Source organism: Engystomops pustulosus, chromosome 4 (genome assembly GCF_040894005.1).
Source record: "Engystomops pustulosus chromosome 4, aEngPut4.maternal, whole genome shotgun sequence".
NCBI lineage: Eukaryota > Metazoa > Chordata > Amphibia > Anura > Leptodactylidae > Engystomops > Engystomops pustulosus.
This window is the reverse complement of record NC_092414.1, coordinates 91,818,505-91,842,644: the sequence shown is the minus strand read 5'-3', so window position 1 is coordinate 91,842,644 and position 24,140 is coordinate 91,818,505.

Genomic DNA, 24,140 nt, shown 5'->3' with positions numbered 1-24,140 from the left:
CATTTCTCCAGCACTGGCTAAAGAAGTTGCCTAATGCCAAAGAATTTGCCACTCTGTTCATTGGCATTATTCTGAAACTGTTTCCTGGAGTATAGCTGGAATATTGTACCTGAAGAATGGGGAAACAACTATTTCTGAGTGTGTTTAAAATATCCATGTTTTCCCATCTTCTGACATATCCCCATTTTTTCTGCAGTTATTGTTTTGGTGCCTGTTTTTCTTGTATGTCTACTGACCCATCCAGTAACCCCCAGGCAGATTGTCAAATATATGTTCTTCTAAGCCTGCAAAAGGGTCCAGTGGCCCCTCCTCAATGGGGGAGTACTGTCAGAATTCACTGAATTGCTCCTGCAATATACTGAAAGGGGTGAGGTTTCAGGCTTCTGTGCTTGTACCCACACCCAGGGCAGCTTTGCTGGGAGTGTTCATCGATAGCTGCCTTTTAGAGTCAGTTCCCTTGTGAGCTGGGTATGAGTTCCCCTTGAATGCTGGGTGGTGTCATCAGAACCTGTGTGTTAGTATAAGGTGTAAATTGATTGATTGATGGATGACTGAACCAGTAAGCTTCTCTTTATATAGCTGACCATTTCTGATTACAGGTTGCTGATTTTTACAGTTCTTTGACACTTTGGGGCAAAATTTTCATGATTGCATAGCGCTATCAGGAGGCTCCTTGATCTGACTTAGAATTTAGTCCTATCCTCTGTCTGAACAGGTAGTGTACAGATGTGGGGCAGGAATGGCCTGCACAAACCCACTGTGCAGCTCGGCACCACCCACTCAACAAGCATGGAGGGCAGACAATTCCTGTCTATTATCTGTTGTTTATCCCTTTGTTTCATGTCATCTCTCTCCTTACCCCGTCTCAGACTTGTTTTCGGTTATTACCTTGACTCATTTCTAAATCTTTTTGTGAACATTGGTCGTCTCTGACATTTTCATTACCTTTCTGCTCCCCAATCCAGCAGCTGTCAGACAAAGAAAGTTTTCCTCTCATCCTGCATGGCCTGTTTAGGTCCATTAGCATGTTCCTTGCAGTGGGTTTACCAATATCAGGGCGGTATAAAGGGCCCTAGTCTTCAGGGATGTCGCAGGGTTAGTTCGCTACCACTTCCCCAGTCTGACAGCTTGAGCCAAGTCTTATTGTGGTTACGCTTTTTGCTGATCAGGTGTCTTTCGCATACAATTGTATATGATGTTGGCATACGGCATAACACTTTATATATATATATTATTATATAACTGTATACTTTGTAAGCATAAAATTTGGTGTAAATAGAGACCAATTGTAAATGAATTTATATTAGTTTAAAGCAAACTCTACTTAGTAGAAATGGTACTTATTACGGTTATACCAATCATTAGTAAAAACAGCTAAATTGTTGCAAAAGTGTTAGTATTAGTTGAAAAAGGGTTGATAATTAGAGATGAGCGAGCACTAAAATGCTCGGGTACTCGTTATTCGAGACGAACTTTTCCCGATGCTCGAGTGCTCGTCTCGAATAATGAGCCCCATTGAAGTCAATGGGAGACTAGAGCATTTTTCAAGGGGACCAAGGCTCTGCACAGGGAAGCTTGGCCAAACACCTGGGAACCTCAGAAAAGGATGGAAACACCACGGAAATGGACAGGAAACAGCAGGGGCAGCATGCATGGATGCCTCTGAGGCTGCTTAATCGCACCATTATGCAAAAATTATGGCCAACAGCATGGCTATGACAGAGTGACCGAATGAGGCTAGATAGCATCTAAAACATGCAATAATTGACCCTGACACTATAGGGGACGGCATGCAGAGGCAGCGGCAGCAGTGGCAGGCTAGAGAGTCTCATGGCGACATACCCTAAATGGTTTCACCAAAGGAGGTGAAATGATTTCCTATGTGAACAAAAGGTTGACGGTATATTTAGTCGATAACACAGCATGGTGGCGACATAGTGACCAAGTTCCATAACGTATCTGGTGAAACACCCGAAAAATGAGCCTGACACAGCTCTTTTGATAAGGGGACGACATGTGGAGGCAGCCATGGAGACGACTTCCATGATTAAGAGCGACAGTATGGGGCATCCATATTGCGCTGCTATGATTGCAACTTCAGGTCTCCAGCATGGCGGCGACAGATGGGCCGAGTTCCACTATGTATCTGAAGAAACACCTGAAAATTCTGCCTGACACAGCTCATTTGATAAGGGATGATGTGCTGCCTATCCTCTCGTGCTCCAGCGTCTGGGGTATAGAGAGTTGAAATGAGACATTGGTGGACGCTGTGGAGGATCGTGGAGGCAAAATGGACAGGAAACAGCAGGGGCAGCATGCATGGATGCCTCTGAGGCTGCCTAATCTTGGGATGGAGCTGGCGGTCCACTGCCAGGCGAGATTTCGCCTGTCCAAGCCCCTGTCTCTCGGCTCCTCCCCACCCAAAATGGGCCTTGGGGCCAGAAGCGTTTACTTTGAAAAAATTATAATTTTCAAAGCAGGCCGGGTCGTTTGAATATTTCACCTAGGAATAATGGAATAGCATAGTGGTTCTAGTTTTAATTGTTTTTACGGAAATGGTTCCATGATTAAGAGCGACAGTATGGGGCATCCATATTGCGCTGCTATGATTGCAACTTCAGGTCTCCAGCATGGCGGCGACAGATGGGCCGAGTTCCACTATGTATCTGGTGAAACACCTGAAAATTCTGCCTGACACAGCTCGTTTGATAAGGGGACCATGTATGGAGGCAGTGAACTAGTAGTAGATTAAAGGTGCTGCAGTTAAAACTATGTTAGTTGGATCTTGAGATGGAGCTGGCGCTCCGCTGCCAGGCGAGCTTTCGCCAATCCAAGCCCCTGTCTCTAGGCTACTCCCCAAACAGCACTTCTAAGAACCATTTGTATAAGATCAAGTGTAGTAGCGTTCTTATAAGTTTAGGATATGGCAGGTGAGGGGAATGTAAACAGATGCGCAAGAAGCGCTGAAATAGTATCGGTAAATGATAAAAGTTTGCCAGTATATTTTGTGGATTACACAGCAGGGTGGCGACAAAGTTAACAAGTTTGATGTGGAATCCATGAAAACAACCCAAAATTCTGCCTGACACAGCTCGTTTGATAAGGGGACCATGTATGGAGGCAGTGAACTAGTAGTAGATTAAAGGTGTTGCAGTTAAAACTATGTTAGTTGGATCTTGAGATGGAGCTGGCGCTCCGCTGCCAGGCGAGATTTCGCCAATCCAAGCCCCTGTCTCTAGGTAACTCCCCAAACAGCACTTCTAAGAACTTTTTGTATAAGATCAAGTGTAGTAGCGTTCTTATAAGTTTAGGATATGGCGGGTGAGGGGAATGTAAACAGATGCGCAAGAAGCGCTGAAATAATATCGGTAAATGATAAAAGTTTGCCAGTATATTTTGTGGATTACACAGCAGGGTGGCGACAAAGTTAACAAGTTTGATGTGGAATCCATGAAAACAACCCAAAATTCTGCCTGACACAGTTCGTTTGATAAGGAGACCATGTATGGAGGCAGCTATATGGACAACTTTTGGAGGCAGCTATGGCGATGACGTGTGGAGGTAGCAATGGAGACAACGTGTGGAGCCAGCTAAAAAGACGACGTGTGGAGGCTGCTATGGAGACAATTTAATTTGGATAGTGCCTGTATGTGGCAGTCCAAAAAAGTTTTCAAACCAGAGGAGCAGGTAGGTGGTCCTCCAGAAAAATTAAATAAATTGAGTGCCTGTATGTAGCAGTCCAAAAAAGTTTTCAAACCAGAGGAGCAGGTAGGTGGTCCTCCAGAAAAATTAAATAGATTGAGTGCCTGTATGTGGCACTCCCAAAAATTGCTTAAAACAAAGGACCGGGTAGGTGGCCCTCGTTCACCTGGTGGAGAATGAAAATCCGGAGAAATCCAGGCTTTATTCATCTTGATAAGCGTCAGCCTTTCAGCGCTGTCAGTCGACAGGCGTGTACGCTTATCGGTGATGATGCCACCAGCTGCACTGAAAACCCGCTCGGACAACACACTAGTGGCAGGGCAGGCAAGAACCTCCAAGGCGTACAGCGCCAGTTCGTGCCACATGTCCAGCTTTGAAACCCAGTAGTTGTAGGGAGCTGTGTGATCATTTAGGACGATGGTATGGTCAGCTACGTACTCCCTCACCATCTTTCTGTAAAGATCAGCCCTACTCTGCCGAGACTGGGTACAGGTGATAGTGTCTTGCTGGGGTGACATAAAACTGGCAAAGGCCTTGTAAATCGTACCCCTGCCAGTGCTGGAAAAGCTGCCTGCTCGCCTACTCTCCCTCGCTACTTGTCCCGCAGAAGTACGTCCTCTGCCGCTAGCGCTGTCAGAAGGGAAATACTGTTTCAGCTTGTGCACCAGGGCCTGCTAGTATTCATTCATTCTCACACTCCTTTCCTCTCCAGGGATGAGAGTGGAAAGATTTTGCTTGTACCGTGGGTCCAGGAGAGTGAATACCCAGTAATCGGTGCTGGAATAAATTCTTTGAACGCGAGGGTCACGGGATAGGCAGCCTAGCATGAAATCTGCCATATGCGCCAGAGTCCCAACGCGCAAGAATTCACTCCCCTCACTGGCCTGACTGCCCATTTCCTCCTCCTCCAACTCCTCCAACTCCTCTTCTTCTGCCCATACACGCTGAACAGTGAAGGACTGAACAATGGTCCCCTCTTCTGTCTCGCCAACATTCTCCTCCTCTTCCTCCTCATCCTCCTCCACCTCCTCCGATATGCGCTGAGAAACAGACCTAAGGGTGCCTTGGCTATCAACAAGGGAATCTTCTTCCTCCGTCTCTTGTGACGAGCGCAAAGCTTCCGACTTCATGCTGACCAGAGAGTTTCTCAACAGGCCAAGCAGCGGGATGGTGAGGCTGATGATGGCGGCATCGCCACTGACCATCTGTGTTGACTCCTCAAAGTTACTCAGCACCTGTCAGATATCAGACATCCACGTCCACTCCTCATTGTAGACTTGAGGAAGTTGACTGACCTGACTACCAGTTCTGGTGAAAGTTGACATCTGGCAGTCTACAATCGCTCTGCGCTGCTGGTAAACTCTGGATAACATGGTTAATGTTGAATTCCACCTCGTGGGCACGTCGCACAACAGTCGGTGAGCGGGCAATTGGAGGCGGCGCTGCGCTGCCCTGAGAGTGGCAGCATCTGTGCTGGACTTCCTGAAATGTGCACAGATGCGGCGCACCTTCGTGAGCAAATCAGACAGATTGGGGTATGTCTTGAGGAAACGCTGAACTATGAGGCATGGTACATGTGTCAGTCTGCCGAGTTGCAGAGCCGCCACCAGGTTACGGCCTTTGTCACACACAACCATGCCTGGCTTCAGGTTCAGTGGTGCCAGCCACAGATCAGTCTGCGCCGTGATGCCCTGTAATAGCTCTTGGGCGGTGTGCCTTTTATCGCCTAGGCTCAGCAGTTTGAGCACCGCCTTCTGTCGCTTAGCGACGGCACTGCTGCTGTGCCTAGAGCTATAGACTGATGGCGCCATGCCCATGGATGGTAATTCAGAGGAGGAGGTGGAGGAGGGTTGGGAGGAGGAGGAGGCATAGTAGGCCTTTGAGACCTGGACCGAGGTAGGCCCCGCTATCCTCGGCGTCGGCAGTATATGAGCAGCCCCAGGGTCAGACTCGGTCCCAGCCTCCACCAAGTTAACCCAATGTGCCGTCAGCAATATATAGTGGCCCTTCCCGGCAGCACTCATCCACGTGTCCGTGGTCAGGTGGACCTTGTCAGAAACGGCGTTGGTCAGGGCACGGATGATGTTCTTTGACACGTGCTTGTGCAGGGCTGGCCCATCGGGAAAAGTAGTGGCGGCTGGGGACAGAATACCGAGGGGCGGCCGCCGCCATGAGGTTTCGAAAGGCCTCGGTCTCTACCAGCCTATAGGGCAGCATCTCCAGGCTAAGCAACTTGGAGATGTGGACGTTGAGGGCTTGGGCGTGTGGGTGGGTTGCGCTATACTTCCTTTTGCGCTCCAGCGTCTGGGGTATGGAGAGCTGAACGCTGGTGGATGCTGTGGAGGATCGTGGAGGCGAAGATGGGGTTTTTGCACGGGAGGTGTTTGGGCCGTGGTCCTGGGCAGGGGGCTGACTAGCAGATGACACAGGGGAAGGAGCAGTGGTGTGCCCGGCCGGAGGTGAACGGGCTTGGTGCCATTGAGTGGGGTGTTTAGCATTCATATGCCTGCGCATACTGGTGGTAGTTAAGCTAGTAGTGGTGGAACCCCTGCTGATCCTGGTTTGGCAAAGGTTGCACACCACAGTCCATCGGTCATCCGGTGTTTCTTTAAAGAACCTCCAGACTTCTGAAAATCTAGTCTCGCCACGGGAGCTTGACTACGGGCAACATTTGGCGCTAATGCACCAGCTCTGGCCCTGCCTCTCCGTCTGGCCCCACCACTGCCTCTTCCAACCTGTTCTGCTATAGGACTCGCCTCCATCTCAGAAGCAGTGTGTTCACCCGGCCTATCAACCCAGCTTGGGTCTGTCACCTCATCATCCTCCGATCCCTCAGTCTGCTCCCCCCTCGGACTTTCTGCCCTGACAACAACTTCAACACTGTCTGACAACCGTGTCTCCTCATCGTCCGACACCTCTTTACACACTTCTTCCACTACGTCAATAATGTCATCATCACCCACAGACTGCGACCGGTGGAAAACCTGGGCATCGGAAAATTGCTCAGCAGCAACCGGACAAGTGGTTTGTGACTGTGTGAAGGGTCCAGAAAACAGTTCCTCAGAGTATGCCGGTTCAAATGCCAAATTTTGCTGGGAGGGGGCAGACTGGGGGGAAGGAGGCTGAGGTGGAGGAGCTGGAGGAGTGCTGATGGAAAAATGGCTAGAAGCATTGTCCGCAATCCACGACATCACCTCTTCGCACTGTTCTGGCCTCAACAGTGCTCTACCACGAGTCCCAGTAACTTCAGACATGATGAACCTAGAGAGTGTAGCTCTGCGGCGTTCCCCTGCTCCCTTATCAGCAGCACCCCTGCAGTAGTTGGACGCCCACGTCCACGCCCTCGTCCTCTACCCCTAGCCCTCGGGTTAAACATTTTCAAAATTAAAGTGTAAACTTCAAAAAATTTTTTGTGTGTTTTTTTTGTTTTTTTTTAAACAAAACGATGCTATCCTATTGCTATGGCTATTTTCTAACCTACACTGACAGCACACAACTGGATTTTGTGCTGTGCCAGATGACTTTGAGTTATAAGATAAATAAACGTAAAAAATAAATAAATCAGCAGACTGTGCCTAATTCAAATCAAACCCCTAATAAATTGTCCCACTTCGGTGTTTGAGGTGGATATGTGTGTCACTAAGAGCTAAACACAAGTCTCCCTGCAAATTACTCACAATATGGTACTAGCTGCACTACTAATGCCAGCAAGCCCAGCCACAAGCAAACCAAAAAAAAAGAAAAATATAACGCTATTGTAGGCCTAAATAAGCCGTTGGGGTTCTCCTATGGCTATTTTCTAGCCCACAATCAAAGCACACTGCTTTGGCAGATTACTGTGAGTTCTAAAAAGAAATAAACATAAAAAAAAATAAATCAGCAGACTCTGCCTAATTCAAATCAAACCCCTAATAAATTGTCCCACTTCGGTGTTTGAGGTGGATATGTGTGTCACTAAGAGCTAAACACAAGTCTCCCTGCAAATTACTCACAATATGGTACTAGCTGCACTACTAATAGCAGCAAGCCCAGCCACAAGCAAACCAAAAAAAAGGAAAATAAAACGTTATTGTAGCCCTAAGAAGGACTGTTGGGTTCTTGTAGAATCACTCCTGCCTAACACTATTCTAATAGAACACCCTAACGCTTTCCCTGACCAGCAGCAGCTCTCTCCCTAGCGGCATCCAGACAGAGAATGACGCGAGCAGCGCAGGTCTATTCCAGGGTCACCTGATCTGGCCAGCTAACCACTGCTATCGACGTGTAAGGGTACCACGTCATGCTGGGTGGAGTCCAGAGTCTCCTGGCTTGTGATTGGCTCTGTTTCTGGCCGCCAAAAAGCAAAACGGCGAAAGATGCCATTTTCTCGAGCTGGCGAAATACTCGTCCGAGCAACGAGCAGTTTCGAGTACGCTAATGCTCGAACGAGCATCAAGCTCGGACGAGTATGTTCGCTCATCTCTATTCATAATGTAAACACTTCCAATGGACCTCATCAGATGTGGATATCAAAAATTGTAGATGCTCAAGTCCTATTTAGACTATCAGGTTATGTCCAGCTTAATTGTTTAGAAAAAGTTATCCTATTTAGTCCATTAGAAAGTCTTTTAGTCAGACTGAAAAAACTCCGACAATATCTACGTCAAACTGAAATTGGCAGGATCATCCAATTCTTCATTCTTGATAAGCTTGTGATTTCAAATTGGTAACAATAGATGTTAAAAGCAGATAACTTTTTGGAATATGCTATATCAAAAGAATCCGGAGCAATGTAGTTCATCTATATTACTTGCGGGTCAATTCTGTGCACTAGTTTATGCCATAACATATACTTGGATTACACTATAGCATGCTTTTATTTGCTTGCTAGTATTTAAAAATGATGTTTTCTAAAAATAAAATGTCAGAGCAATTGAAATTCTAAAGATAATAACCAATCTATCATAATTTTTTTTTAATTATAAAAGCTTAAAGTGGCATAATTCATAAAAAATGAGTAATCAAAATATAAGCTAATATGTAATTAGTTGTTATTTAAAATTGTGCTACCCTAACATTAGAAAAATGTTGTGGACATACAGTATAATGGAGAATTAAAATGCTACTGGCCCTTTAATCAGTCCCTTAATTTAGTCCCGGTGGAGATGACACAGGACAGATCACATGTCCTGCCTGGGCAGGTCCTGTGATTATCACTATGTTTGGCTGTAGTTAAATGGTTGCAGTGCATCTAGTATGTCCAGTGTTGGGGTAAGACCCATCTCAGTGAGGTAATGTGCAGTGATGGCAGTTACACAAATCATTATTATTGTAACAGAGCAGGATAGGTCTTTTACATCACTGGGAGCAGCACATGAGAGGGAGGAGCTGTTACTGTGAACTGAAGGATCACGGCACTTGGTAGTTGTTGATGGCTCCCTTCTTGGAGAAAACTCTGCCTATTTTAAAAGCCCATAATGTTTTGTGAATTATAAAAGTAAAACTATTTACGCTCCATTTTGTGATTAATGACATTGGGGGACGTATCTTTATTTCTGCTAGTTAAATTGTCTAATTTTTGCGACTTTTGTAGTTTTTGCCACTTTTCACTCCCACTTTTGCTAACCCTGTATCACAAGAAAAAAAGACATGATCATACATAAGGCCCAAAAAAGACATGGCAAATGCCTCAATTATACACAAAAGGAAACATATTCTCGGAATAGCCTTTTACTTTTTATAGTGAGGTGTGTATCTCATCCATTTACTAATCATAGTCTAAACCCAAAATGGTTCAGAGAAAGGGAAATATCACTGTGTTAATTGCAAGGACCAAAAATCGTTTCCTGAATCCTGGACACTTATTGTAATTGGTTTTTAAAGGGAATTTTTTTCCAGGGTCAGGTAACCCCCTTTCCATAGTACCTGGGAAAAAAATTGGTGGCCCTGCAAATACCCCTTATGTGACCCAACCCATATGATGTTCAATTTTACAGAAGCCCCTCGTTTAAAATGCACTTAAGAAATATATAAGAAAGCGGCTAGAGAAAAGGGGACATTATAATACCGCTTTTTCTATAGCCTTCACACACACCTATTATGTCCCTTTGTCTTTGGCCTTTTCGCTACTTTTTAATAAAATTTCCAGCAGCCTCCCCTCATCAATGAAATGTCCAGCAGTCATCCTAACTAATGAAATGTCCAACAGCAGTTTCCCTTCACTAATGAAGTGTCCACAGCAGAGCCCCCTCAAAGAACTGTCCACAGAAGAGCTTCCCTTTAAAGAAATGTTCTCAGCTGAGCATCCCTTTAATAAAATGTCCACAGCAGAGCCCCCCTCATTAATGAAATGTCCACAGCAGAGCCCCTTAAAAATACAACACTATTCTTACTCTGGCTTCTTATTCCCTTGACTACCCCCATGAAGAGAAGAAGAAGGAGCCGTAAACTGAAGAAGTCAGAGGTAATATAGAGTTGTTTTTTTTAAATTGAAGCTTGACATTGGCCAAAGCTCGGGATCAGGTGTTCCATGGTCCATGGAAGTTGGGGACTGCTGCTGTACAGTATCTCTTTTTATCTAAAAACAATATAGAATCAAACTCCTCCCTTGAGCATTATTGTTTAGTTCAGTTTCCAATATAAATAACACTGTAGATTCAGTATACTCCTTAAAGCCTTATGCACAAGACCGTGTGCCATATGGAAAAATAAAAGAATTATTGATTTTGAAATGTAGGAAGTGAAAAATGGAAATGGCCTGAAAAATTTGATCCCCATTAGCCCATCAATAATTCAATAGTTGTCCTATCTGTTAACCACAACAATCCAAAAGACCTGATATTTTGGAATTGCTCTGACCCAGTTTTTTAGCTATCACATTTAGGTCCTTGTCAAAGTTGCAGATCTTTAAAATCTTTCAAGAAATTACTATTTGTTTGTTATCTAATACATGGTGACCTACCTCCTGACAGAATAATTACTAGGCAAGCAAGTTTATTAACTTCACCTTGTAGAGGTTTTAATGTTATCCTCCCACTTTTGAAACCCAGGCTAAATTATATTCTTGGATCATTTTGACATTGGAGTAGACCCCATAAAATGCATGTAATGCATATATATTGTTGGAAGATTTAAACCCATTTGGGATTTATATAATGCTGTTTTATACCTCATGATGGGGACATATAGACATTGTTGGTGGGCCATTGTCGCAGCGACACACACTAGCTGGACCCTCACCATGTAAATGGTCTGGTTTCTATGCATAAGTGTGAATTGCAGCTAACCGCTATTGTCTGTGTGATACGAATTGCCGGCGTTTTTGCTTAGACGTGTCACCACAGGTACTATCCTACTCTGCCTATGGGTTAAACCGAGGATACACACCTTGGTCCAATATATAATTATTACTTATATCATATGTACATTAAGAAATAGGGATATAATTTTATCTTGCCGATTTATGCATAGTAGCCCTTTTTCAAAGATGGTGTTCCAATATCCCTCTCTTCACTGCACATTTGCAAGTTGACTTCCCGACGTGCGCATTATAATGTGGGAGATGCGGATTCATGTGATTCACTGCAGATACAGACGGTGCATCAGATTTTCGCATGAATGTGTTATCCTTCATTAGGCATTACTATATTATGGAAGAAATTTTCTGCACTAGCACTTTGTAATCACAATCAGTTGTGCAAATTGATCATGTGACACTCTCACTTGTTGTTAAATACTGTGTTGTTATGTCATATCCTTTGCTTGTTAAAAGTGGTAACCAACCGCAACGTTGTGCATGCAATAAACTCATCACTTTTTGTTTCATCTAATGGACTGGTTTGTGCTGTCTCATTTTTCCTATATATACAGTATTTTTCGGACTATAAGGCGCACCGGATTATAAGGCGCACCATCAATAAATGCTTGCTAAAACGTCTAAGTTCATATATAAGGTGCACCGGATTATAAGGCGCACCTGATTATAAGGATGAATGACCAGCAGGTGGCAGACCTGTGCACAGTTCAAGGCAGCTGTTGTCTGTAAATACGGTTCATATATAAGGCGCACTGGACTATAAAGTGCACCTTTGATTTCTGAGAAAATCAAAGGGTTTTTTGTGCACCTTAGGCTACATTCACACACATGTATGGGGGACGAATATACGGCCAACGTATATACGGCCAATATACGTCCCCCATAAACTTCTATGGGCTCACGGATTCGCTTGTGCACTCCCATGTGTGCTGAAACACAATATACAATATAGAACCTTATATTATAGAACCTTATTTATTGACCTAGGGTTCTCATAAAAGTATAGAATATCACTGCTTATTGTCTCAACTTTCTGTTAAGATTGACAGTCCTTAGTACTGACAAACATTTACAGCGGACGTAGATTTATATGGCAGACCTACAGTTATTGATTTATTATATACATACTAATTAACATTCAAGGCAGAAGCTCCTACTTTAGCCTTAACAGCCATAACTGTCACATCTTAGCCTTGCAGTGATTTCTTTGTGTTTTTGCAGACAAGGCTGTCCCAGGAGAACCATTTTTTGCTGAATGCTTTTGAGACTGTTAAGCCATGTATATTATATTGTGTTGCAGCCATTGACATTTGCAGCACATTTGATGTTGCAATTGTCCTTTCAATAGCTTTTGTGAAAGTTTTGTAGTGCTTGAAGAGAATCTTTTTTTTATTATACTTAGTCTGATCTTTTCTTGTTTCAGTTTACTTAGTCTTTTAGAAAAACAGAAAGTCAAGTTCCCATTCACCTTGAATAAAATATTTATGCTTACAATATTGAATTTCTAAATTAACATTTGTTAATGTGAGAAAACTTGCCATTCAGTGGATGTTTATTAGCCAAACTTGTTGTTTTTGACAGATTTGGCCAACCCTCTAATACTTCCCAATTCTTCCTAACTGCAGATGTCGGTAAAGATAAGGAATGGGCAGTTCACTGGAAGATAAGCTTCTGTCAGAGATGTCTGGCACTGGCTTTTCCTATATTCTGTTTGAGCATAAAAGTGTAAAGCTGGGTCGGCCGAGATAGCTTTCAGCTGATTGTGTGTTTGTCGGTATTATGCAGGATAAGAAGTAATGCTTCTTGGTTGAAATTATTTATCAAGTGGTATAAAAATAATTGGCACACTCTTTTTGATGTCAGGTTGATATGGAGGCATAATGTTATACAGAGACTTCTTTGGTCAGGATACTGCAGCTCATTACAAACCTGAAAGTTGTACATATTTGCCATATTTCCTTTATCTGTCTGTGTAAGAGATTATTTGATTGATTGAGTAAAATAAATACAGGTAAATGTTCATGTATTCCATACTTGATACCATGTACAAACTATTCAATGAGCATTGAGGTCTTATCTATGAACAAGAAATGATAAAGTACAATTTAAAGCCACTACTACATTGACTAATTTTATAGGGGTCATGTTTTAACATGCATTAATTCTCTGGTGATTCTGGGTAACTGTCTATTACTGCACAACACTACTCTCAAAACTTGCTAATAGCTCTTTCCTTAGGGAACTTTCCTTAGGGAAAGCTGGGTGTGAGTTTGAGTTAGTTTTGTGTGTAGTTGTAGCTTGAGTGATGTATGGCTGAAACAGTCAGTTGCTGGGGTGGCGGCCATTACTCCCTTTATATTCTGCCCAGCTGGTTATCGCAGTCCTACTCTTTATCTTTTCTATTCTATGTATCTGACCTCAGCTATGTTTATTCTAACATTTTCTCACTTTACACTTCTGTGCCTTGCTGCCATATTTGATTTGACCCAGTTCTGTCTGTTGTTTGTCCCTCTGTGTCTTGTCTCTCATGGTGTGCCCCCACTTCCTGACTCAGACCGGTGTTTTGTCTTACTTCACTTTTTTCTGTGTACTTGTGTGAACACTGGTCTATCTCTGACTTCACGTTACCTGTCCACTCTATAATTTGCCAGATGAAGTGAGTATTCCATGTCAACTTGCAGGATCTTTCAGGGTCTGTTAGTTTACTGATACTGAGTTTGCCCTTACAATGGCAGCTTATCTGCTATAGGCAACGCCTAGCTTGCAGAAACGACACAGGGTTAGTTTGAAACCACTTACCAAGACCGCTGGAACCAAATTTAGATGTGGTTGCACTGTTTGCTGGACAGGTTTGTGGCAACAATGAAGCTGAAAATAATGCGTTATTATGAGTTTATTTGTCGTTTTGTGATTGCTATTATCAGTTTTGAGTGAAAAATCATCCTGTCTCACTGATCTGTATAAATATAATTTACACTGAGAAGTAATGATTAGAGATGGGCGAATCGATTCTAAAGATTCAAACTAAGATTAAACGTTCTACAACATCTTACAGGCTCTCTGCAGCTAGGAAATACCTGTTTTTTAATGCGATTTGTCATGATTTGATTCGGACCGAAAAAATTCGGTGAATCGTGACCAACAGAATTTTAACAAATTCGCCCATCTCTACTAATGATCCTTTATTATTATGAAATAAAAAGGAATAATATTTATAGTAATACGGGATCCCTAGTGGTATCCCCACTGGATCTCTAGTGGCATGTTCACATACAGATTTGTCCCAACAAATTGGTGCTACTTGTAAACAGTTCCATTAATTCACCATTCTTGTTAAAGAGAAACTGTCATCAGGAATTGGCCTAATAAACCACAAGCAGCGGAACAGTTTCTAGATTATGTTTCTTTCATGGTCCAGAGTGGTGGCATTATCCAGGAAATAAACTTTGAAGTGAGATGTTAATTGGTTATATATAGTCAGGAAGTTGGAGAGTTTAACACTGCAGTCAAGCTCTCCAAGCCTCTGAACACATCCCTGTGATTGACATCATGGGCTGGACTTCAGGAGATCTGGTCAATAAGGCCCCGGGTTGTAGAACCATCAATTACAGTGAAAGGGGCAATCTGAGACAGGGAAAGCTAGACTTTAGTGTTAAAATCTCAATCTCCTTGACTTCAGAAAACCAATTTACATCTCAATTAAAAGTTGATTTTCTGGATGATGCCATCAAATCAGGCAATGAAAGAAGCATGATCTAAACATGGTTCAGCTGCTTGACAACATAATGGTAATAGTTGATTTGGCCAATTTCTAATGACAGGTTCCCTTCAAGTTTATTTTATGGTTATTCTGTTTATTCTATTCAAATAATTCATGTTACGAAAAGGAAAGAGATTTCAGGAGCTGTGTTTACTATTATAAAGCTGTATAGTTGTGTGTTGGGAGTGTGGCACTTGACACCCTCATTGATCAGGGGAGCTGCCATGCTATAGCATATCATTACACTACCATCAATGCTGGTAACAAACATCTGCATCCATACTTTAATAGCCATCCACACTGCAGCTGATCTGTGGGGTTACTAGGTGTTGTACTACCATTTCCAGCTACTAATGACCTTGACTGGGAAAGGAAAGCCTTTTCAATTAAGAATGACTTCCAATATAAGATGTTCTCCAAAAGCAGCATTCTTTTTATCATTAAGAAACATCTATTGAGCAAAAGATATAAATGCAGCTAGAAGCAAATTTTCCGTGTCTGACCAATTGGTTTATTATCTCCTCTGTGGTGTAAAAGTACGGACTCAGAATGGTTCATTAATGAACAGCACAGGGATCTCAGATTGATCTCAGCAACTCTAAATAATAAGACTTGATCTATCCAATGACTTGTGAAGTTATCTAGGATATATAATTTTACCATCATTTCCAATGTTTCTTATGTGACAAGGATATATATCAATAGAAAAAAGTCTCATCAACATTGTGGAAATGTCATGGTAATTATAACTCATTACATTGTCTTTTATTATACCCCAGGAGAACATGGTTATGTCATACTTTGACAGTCATTCTTACATGACTAGGACTTAGTAACCTTTTTAATGGCACTTTACCTGTGATATATTAAAATGTTTATAAACAGCAATTCCCTAATGTAATCATCCGTATTCTTCCTTTTAGAAACATTACTCATACTATAATAACAGACCATACTAAAGAATTTTACAAATTAACCACCTCTAATCTGAAAGTTCATCTTCTAACGAAAATCCCTAGGCTTGAAATATGTATGCCGATTTTTTTTTTTAACAAAGGCATGACATTAACTCTAATAACCTGTACATTGGGCATGAACAAGGCTATTGGATGGTACAAATTCAATGACTTGTACAGAAAAACTGCACAAAACCTTATTCCAGGAATATTCTGGGAATATTAACGCCTGATACAAAAACCCATCATGCTATAAATAAATAAATCATTAATCACACAATGGAGCTTAAATTGTTTGCTTTTATGATTCATAACATTTTATGTGTTTTCTAGAGTAGGCAGAGTTATCTCCAAGTTGGCCATCCTGGCTTTTATGCTCCCAATGATAATGTAGCAGACTTTCTTGCTCTGTTACCAAAGTAATGATGTGTAACTGACATCACTGCATATTACCTCACTGAGATGATGTCTCACCACAACACTGACCATACTGGATGCCCTGCAATCAACTGGCTAAGGCCAATTGTAGTGGTGATCACATGACCTGCCCAGGCAGGTGCAGGACATGTGATGTGGACTAAATACATATTAGCTCATATTTTAAAGGAAACCTACCACTTTAAAATGACCCTTCTGACCCACAAATACCTTAAGCTAGCTCAGGATGAGCTGATGCCGGACCATATTTTCAATTAAACCAGAAACCGCTGTATTTGTACAAAAACGATTTTCTTGTGTTAGTAAAATCTTCCTTCGGCGCTTCTGTGAGCATCATACAGCGCGCACCCCGGACCCTGCTCAGCGATCATGCTCGCGTCAGCGCTGCTCCCGTCGCTAATTTTGCTGTGCCCGAGAGCCGATGACGTCACCGAGCTCTCGGGCACACTAGCACATGTGCACCACCTCCTCCCGGCGCGTCGCAGCCGGATCCCATTGCGCATGCGCGAAGTCCCGAAGCCTCGTAGTATCGCGAGGCTTCGGAGAGAAGACAGTTTTAAGAGAGAAGAATGTTTTAATGTGCCTGTGTAAATATATATATATATATATTTACACAGGCACATTAAAACATTGGTGTCAGGGGGCTTGAAGTGCATTAAAACTTTAATTTTCATTGGTGGCAGTGGATCATTGGTTCGTTCACCCCCACGGTCTTCTCTCTGAAGCCTCGCGATACTACGAGGCTTCGGGACTTCGCGCATGCGCAATGGGATCCGGCCGCAGCGCGCCGGGAGGAGGTGGTGCACATGTGCTACTGTGCGCTAGAGCTCGGTGACGTCATCAGCTCTCGGGCACAGCAAAATTAGCGACGGGAGCGGCGCTGACACGAGCGTGATCGCGGAGCAGGGTCCGGGGTGCGCGCTGTATGACGCTTACAGAAGCGCCGAAGGGAGATTTTACTAACACAAGAAAATCGTTTTTGTACAAATACAGCGGTTTCTGGTTTAATTGAAAATATGGTCCGGCATCAGCTCATCCTGAGCTAGCTTAAGGTATTTGTGGGTCAGAAGGGTCATTTTAAAGTGGTAGGTTTCCTTTAATTATCCATTTGAATATGAATTATGCTTCTTCCGGGAACACTCCTTTAATGTGTGATAACAACAGTGTCATAGAGGGGTGCCTAGGACCCAGCAGTAAAATTGATTTTGGGGATCACATTACTGCCATTCTCTATAAACAGAAACTTCAGCAGTAATGTTATGGTGACTGATCATGAGCACTGCGGCCTAATAATAAAATAAGGGAACCCCAATTGCCAATACATTGGTCGTAGAACTGCGTGCCAAGACATGGCATTCCTATAATGGGTTCCTTAAGACTCATTCCAAGTTTACAAGTTATAATTTATATGGTACCCCTTTATTTTTGTGTGGCCCCTTATAAAATTATATAATATATGAAATTATTGTTTTATATTTCCCCTAAATTCATGTAACATATATATACATGCAGTACAGACCAAAAGTTTGAACACACCTTTTCATTCAAAAGAGTTTTCTGTATTTTTATGACTATAAAAATTGTAGATTCAAACTGAAAGCATCAAAACTATGAATAAACACATGTGGAATTATACACTTAACAAAAAGTGGGAAACAACTGAAAATATGTCTTGTATTCTACTTTCTCCAAAGTATCCACCTTTTGCTTTGAATTCTGCTTTGCACACTCTTGCCATTATCTTTATGAGCTTAAAGAGGTAGTCACCAGAAAAGGTTTGCACATCATAGGTGTGCTCTGTCAGGTTTAATCAGTGGGATTTCTTGTCTTATAAATGGGGTTGGGACCATCAGTTGTGTTGTGCAGAAGTCAGTTGGATACACAGCTGATAGTCCTACTGAATAGACTGTTAGAATTTGTATTATGGCTAGAAAAGCAGCTAAGCAAAGAAAAACGAGTGGGAACACTTTGAAAGTGAATACTGTTTTCCCACCTGTGTATAAAGTCAGCCACCAATTGTGCAAGTTCTCCCACTTAAAAAGATACATTACATTTACTATGAGTTTTGTAAATGCAAATGTTAACAATAATGTAATTAGGCAAATCACCTCTCCTCAGCTGTTGCAATAGGTTTCAAAATGCAATCAAAATGCAACGTGTGACCTCAACCTTAACACCACATGTGATCCCAGCCTCATATGTCATCATTAACAGTAGTCTCCACTCCTGTATATAAGCCCCTCACGTGGCTTGTGTCAATGTGGTTTTGAGACATTTGCAACAAAAAGTCTCAAAAAGAAGCCAAAGCATGTGCCTGCCAGGATAGGAAAACCTGAGCATGTATCACAAGTAAAAAGACATGTTCATACATAAGGCGCAAAAAAAAAGCTTCCAAATGTCTTAAAAATTCACCACAGAGACAAAACTATGATACATGTCCCCCTTTGAGAGGTTGCGACCCCATTGTTCTTTCCTAGACCAAACTAGTTAACATGTTGTTATAGTCATTGCTTTGTTTATTTTTCTCCTTAAAAAGAACATTGCCTAGTACCTGTGGAACAGGAACAGTATTTTTCTTTCTTTCAGTAGTCTCTGTATATTAAAGATACCTACCGGAGCTGAAACGGGTTAATGACTTCATACCGAGGAACTGCTGTATTAGCAATTTCATAATCTATTCTGCAGAGAGCTCCCAATGACAGAAATACTTTAAATGCCACCTTTCGTTTCTTCTTCTATATTTTATTTCAGACTGATTTTCTCCTGACAATTAAAATGCAGGTTGTACTTTATTTAACTTATTTATTTTTTAATGTGCGCATTTCTGGCAAGGCTTCCGTGTATAATAATGTTCATTAATATGACAAAGGTGCATGACTGCATCCATTTTTCTCGCCTCGTTATGTAGGCTTGATTAACTAAGTTTCTCATTACTAGATTAACAATATGATTGAGATGGATTACTGATGCTCATTTTAAACAAATAACCCCAAATTATACATGAATTTCAGAGTTGAATATATGAAGTGCCTCTGTCAGGGAACTGGAAGAAAATGATCAGGCTGCCTTTGGCTCTTGACACCAAGCATTATTCACTTTTATGAGAGGAAAATGAGAAGCTGAATTTCCTGACTTTTCCATTTTCATCTGTGAAGTAGGCGTCTCTTCTCACCTTGATTCAGAAACATTTATGGTAACCTACTGTCAAAGCAAGAGACTTTAATTATGCTTTGCACTGTCAGGACATTGTGTCTGTCTTACACAGCTTCTAAGCAAAGGAGATGGAGACAAGCAAATAATAAATTCCTTTGTTAGGTGAGTGTAGTTGTGGCAGTTATAGTTATGGATGGCAGCTGATCTATATCACTTTAATATTTTATTTTCTTATAGTTTTCTGGATTCAGCAACAGTTGAATTGAGTCAGAGATTAAACAATGATCATTTAATTAAAAAATATAATAATAATTATAATAATATTATTATTATTATTAATAATAATAATAATAATAATACAAACCAATTAGTAGCCAGGTGAGTAGGCTAGGCTTTTGTAGTGTGAAAATGTAGACTGATGTTTATAACAAATCTCATAATTTTGGCAAATCATGTGACCATAGTGTTTTCATTTAAGATGAAATATTCAACATACCTTGAAAACATCATAAAACAAATTGCCTGACACAAACGAAAAGGACCATGATTTTACCGTTTTTTATGGGCATTTAAGCTCAACATATGATTCAGGGTAATTATTTTCAGTGAGAGACTAGTGCGGACCGTAATCCATAATTAAGATCATAATATGGACAAATAGTGGAACTAGAATATTATTCAACCCCTATGGCATGAACAAAGCCAAAATACGACCAAAACAAATTACCCTAACCTGATATAAAATAATCAGTTAGTATGAAGGGTCCCTTTTGTAATCAATAATACACTACATTGAATCATGGCGAAACACGTTAAAAAACAGGTATTTCCTGGCTGCGGAGAGCGTGTAGGGTGCTTTAGAACGTTGTGCCATGCTCAAATATGCATAGGGACCGTGATTTGGTCTTCAAACAATGCTGTGTTTTAGTATAACACGCACATGACAGCCGCCGCTCTTAGAATCGCTTCACTCTTCAATTCCATGGGCACTTAAAGGGGCCAACTTGACCAAATAAGGGAAGCGGGAATGCAGCCTGACAAGGTAACGTCGGTGCCAGTTAAAAAATACTTAGTTGAGGGCCAAGATCCCACTATAACATCAAAGAGTGCACTCTTTTTACACTGATATCAGATGATTGCATAGATTACGACAGAACCTGTTCTGTTAAATGCGGATACAAGAAGAAACTCCCCAAAAGAGTGTAGAGGGTGTCGACAATAATTTTGCATTGATGTCCCTGATCATTTTGCCCTTCTTTTCATCCATTAGTGTCCACTTTCAATCGGTCAATAATCTGTCATCAGTATTGCTAAAGCGAAAAACAAACAGGTGTTGATCCAAAACAGAAATTACCAGTAAATGGGATATTTGCATGTCCTCTGTGTTCTGTATCCGCTCTTGCTTCTATCAATCCTGGAGCTTTTCATTCCTTCTGACAGATGAAATGAAGGGGAAACTCTAAACATAGTGGCAATGACATAGAGTGGGGGAGGGTGAAAACAGCATTATGGAACTCACAGGGTGTTCCAGGGACACAGCGGTCAGTTGGCAGCAGCATGAGTAGGCCGCAGAGTGGCACAATGACAAATTATGGAGGTGGCAGCAACATCGTGGGCCACAGAGTGGCAGAATGACAGAGTGTGGAGTTGGAGGCAGCAGCATTAGTTCAGAGAGTGGCACAATGACAACTTCTGGTGGTGGCAGCAACATGGTATTCCACAATGTGTGGCACAATGACAGAGTGTGCAGGTGTCGGCAGAAGCAGCAGGAGGTCAGAGAGTGGCACAATTACAGTGTGTGTAGGTTTGCAGCAGCAGTAGCAGCAGCAGGAGGCCAGAGAGTGGCACAATGACAATTTCTGGTGGTGGCAGCAACATGGTAGGCCACAGTGTGGCATAATGACAGAGTGTGCAGGTGTCGGCAGAAGCAGCAGGAGGTCAGAGAGTGGCCCAATTACAGTGTGTGGAGGTGTCAGCAGCAGTAGCAGCAGCAAGAGGTCAGAAAGTGGCGCAATGGCAGAGTGTGGAGGGGGGTGTCAATTCCAGTCCCTGGTAAGATGGTGAGAGGCAGATGGAGTAACTGGCAGAAGATGTGTGGCATCAGGTGGTATGTGTGTCCCTAGGTGCTGCTGTTGCTACGGCGGCAGGATGGACCACCACATCTGAGACATGTTTCTCCCAGGCCATTAGATGGTGACGCTGAATGTGTTGACACAGGGCCGTGGTAACAACATTAGCTCCCTGTCCACGCTTCACTTTCTGCCCGCAGAATCTACATACACACATGCTCAGCTCCTCTGGTGTCTAAACAAAAAACTGCAACACCACCAAGTTGGTGATTTTACTGCCAATACACTCTGCACTGAGTGACTACTAATGCCGCTGCCTCGCTGAGCCCCTGTGTCAATGCCTACTTGAACCTGCAAAGCAGGTTTTGTACCCCACGGCTGTTTGGCTCCTGTCCTCGCACTGCTGCCACCGCGCTGACTCACGGCCACACTAGGGACTTGCTGCCTGCTTCGCTGCCTGACACCTTCTTCTCTCGGTGATGATGATGAAGCCCTTGCTTCACCCGGCTCCCAAGTGCGATCAGCTACATCATTGATTTGTGTTTCCCTGTCACTGCTATTCTCCTATTTCAGTATTTGCACCTTTTTTCGTATTCTGCACAAGTGACCAGTTGTCATTATATTTCTTCCACCGCCTTTTCCATTTTTCTGTATGCTTAGTACTTCTAATTATAGTCAGTCACAGATCTCATTGCTCAAAGCTCCGTCAGCTAGAAATGGGGTAGTAGCACCACTATGGTTTCTGACCATAAACCAGTCTCTACAGAAACAGAAGATTGATGTGATCTGTGTCCAGACTGATCCTTTTACCTGAGCCATGAGAGGTAACTTAAAGGACATCCACCATCAGCTTACCTGATGGTAGATGATTATTACTCACCTTCCCATTCCGCCCTCACATTCACAAAGCTTTATTTCTCATAACTTTGTAGGGTTGCATTTCTCAGAAAAATTATTTTATAACATATGCAAATTAGCCTGTGGTTCTCTGCTTTTGCGCTGGGCTGCAAGCTGGTAGTGCAGCGAATGTTAACCATGCGTATGCTCAAGATTTTCACACACCTTGTGCTGCCTACTTGATGCCTGCGCATCTGAAGATTTGAAAAGAGAGGTGGTGACGTCACTGGCTCTCAGGTCTGACACTGCCTTTTGGCATGAATAAATTATATTATGGCAGAGCCTGGTGGTATTCTGCAGAGTACCAGAGGCTAATTTTCACACATTAAAAATGATTTTTCTCACACATGCGGCCCTACAGAGTTATGAGAAATGAAGCTTGGTGAACTTGGGGACAGGACGGGGAGATAAGTAATAATCATCTATCATCAGGTAAACTGGTAGATGTCCTTTAAGACCCAGTGGGCAAGATTTGTTGCTACTTTGATGTGATTTTACCATTTGAAGCTAAGTATGAATAAACATTATTACTATTTTTAACTTATTGGGGGTCATTTATTAAGGGCCCGATTTGCGTTTTCCCGACGTGTTACCCGAATATTTCCGTTTTGCGCCGCTTGTACTTAAATTGCCCCGGGATTTTGGCGCACGCGATCGGATTGTGGCGCATCGGCGCTGGCATGCGCGCGACGGAAATCGGGGGGCGTGGCCGAACGAAAACCCGACGTATTCGGAAAAACCGCCGCATTTAAAAACCGAAAATGTGTCGCATAAGGACCGCTTACCTTCACCTGGTCCAGCTCGGTGCATTCCGGCGCGATGAGTTTACTTTCAGCGCAGCAGCGCCACCTGGTGGACGGCGGAAGAACTACCTTATTAAATCCCGGCCGGACCCGAATCCAGAGCGGAGAAGCCGCCGCTGGAACGCGAATGGACCGGGTAAGTAAATTTGCCCCATTGTGTTCTCTTTCATTATATACTAGCTGTAGATCCCAGTATTGTCTGGGATAGTAAACAATTGCTCTTAGCTATAACAAAATAGAATTGCTTAAAGGGCACCTACCACCACGAATCTACCTATAAAGGTAGATCGGGTGGTAGGTGGATGTATGGGACGTGAGGATAGCCCTTTTTAGAGCTAATCCTCACGTCCCCGCTAGCCTAGCATAAACTTTATTGGCCTAATATGTTAATTTAATTAAGCGGCTACCGGGGCGTGGAGTAGCCGGACACGAGGCTACACGGCGCGGCTACTCCACGCCCCAGTAGCTGCTTTCCCCCGCCTACCCTGTGATCTTCGGCGCGCAGCTCCCGGCAGCTGCGCGCCCTCGTCCGAGAAGCCGGAGTTCTGCGCATGCGCAGTAACTCCGGCCTCGTTCCCGAGATCGCGCATCTTGGCCGGAGTTACTGCGCATGCGCAGAACTCCGGCTTCTCGGACGAGGGCGCGCAGCTGCCGGGAGCTGCGCGCCGAAGATCACAGGGTAGGCGGGGGAAAGCAGCTACTGGGGCGTGGAGTAGCCGCGCCGTGTAGCCTCGTGTCCGGCTACTCCACGCCCCGGTAGCCGCTTAATTAAATTAACATATTAGGCCAATAAAGTTTATGCTAGGCTAGCGGGGACGTGAGGATTAGCTCTAAAAAGGGCTATCCTCACGTCCCATACATCCACCTACCACCCGATCTACCTTTATAGGTAGATTCGTGGTGGTAGGTTCCCTTTAACAAAAAATATTTTATACCTATGTATAATATCTATCTTTCCTGTCTGTCTCTCAATCTCCCTGCTTGTCTCTCAACCACTCACTCTCCCTGCCTGTCTTTCTGGCTCTCACTCATTCTCCCTGTCTGTCTCTCTGTCTCTCACTCCCGCTT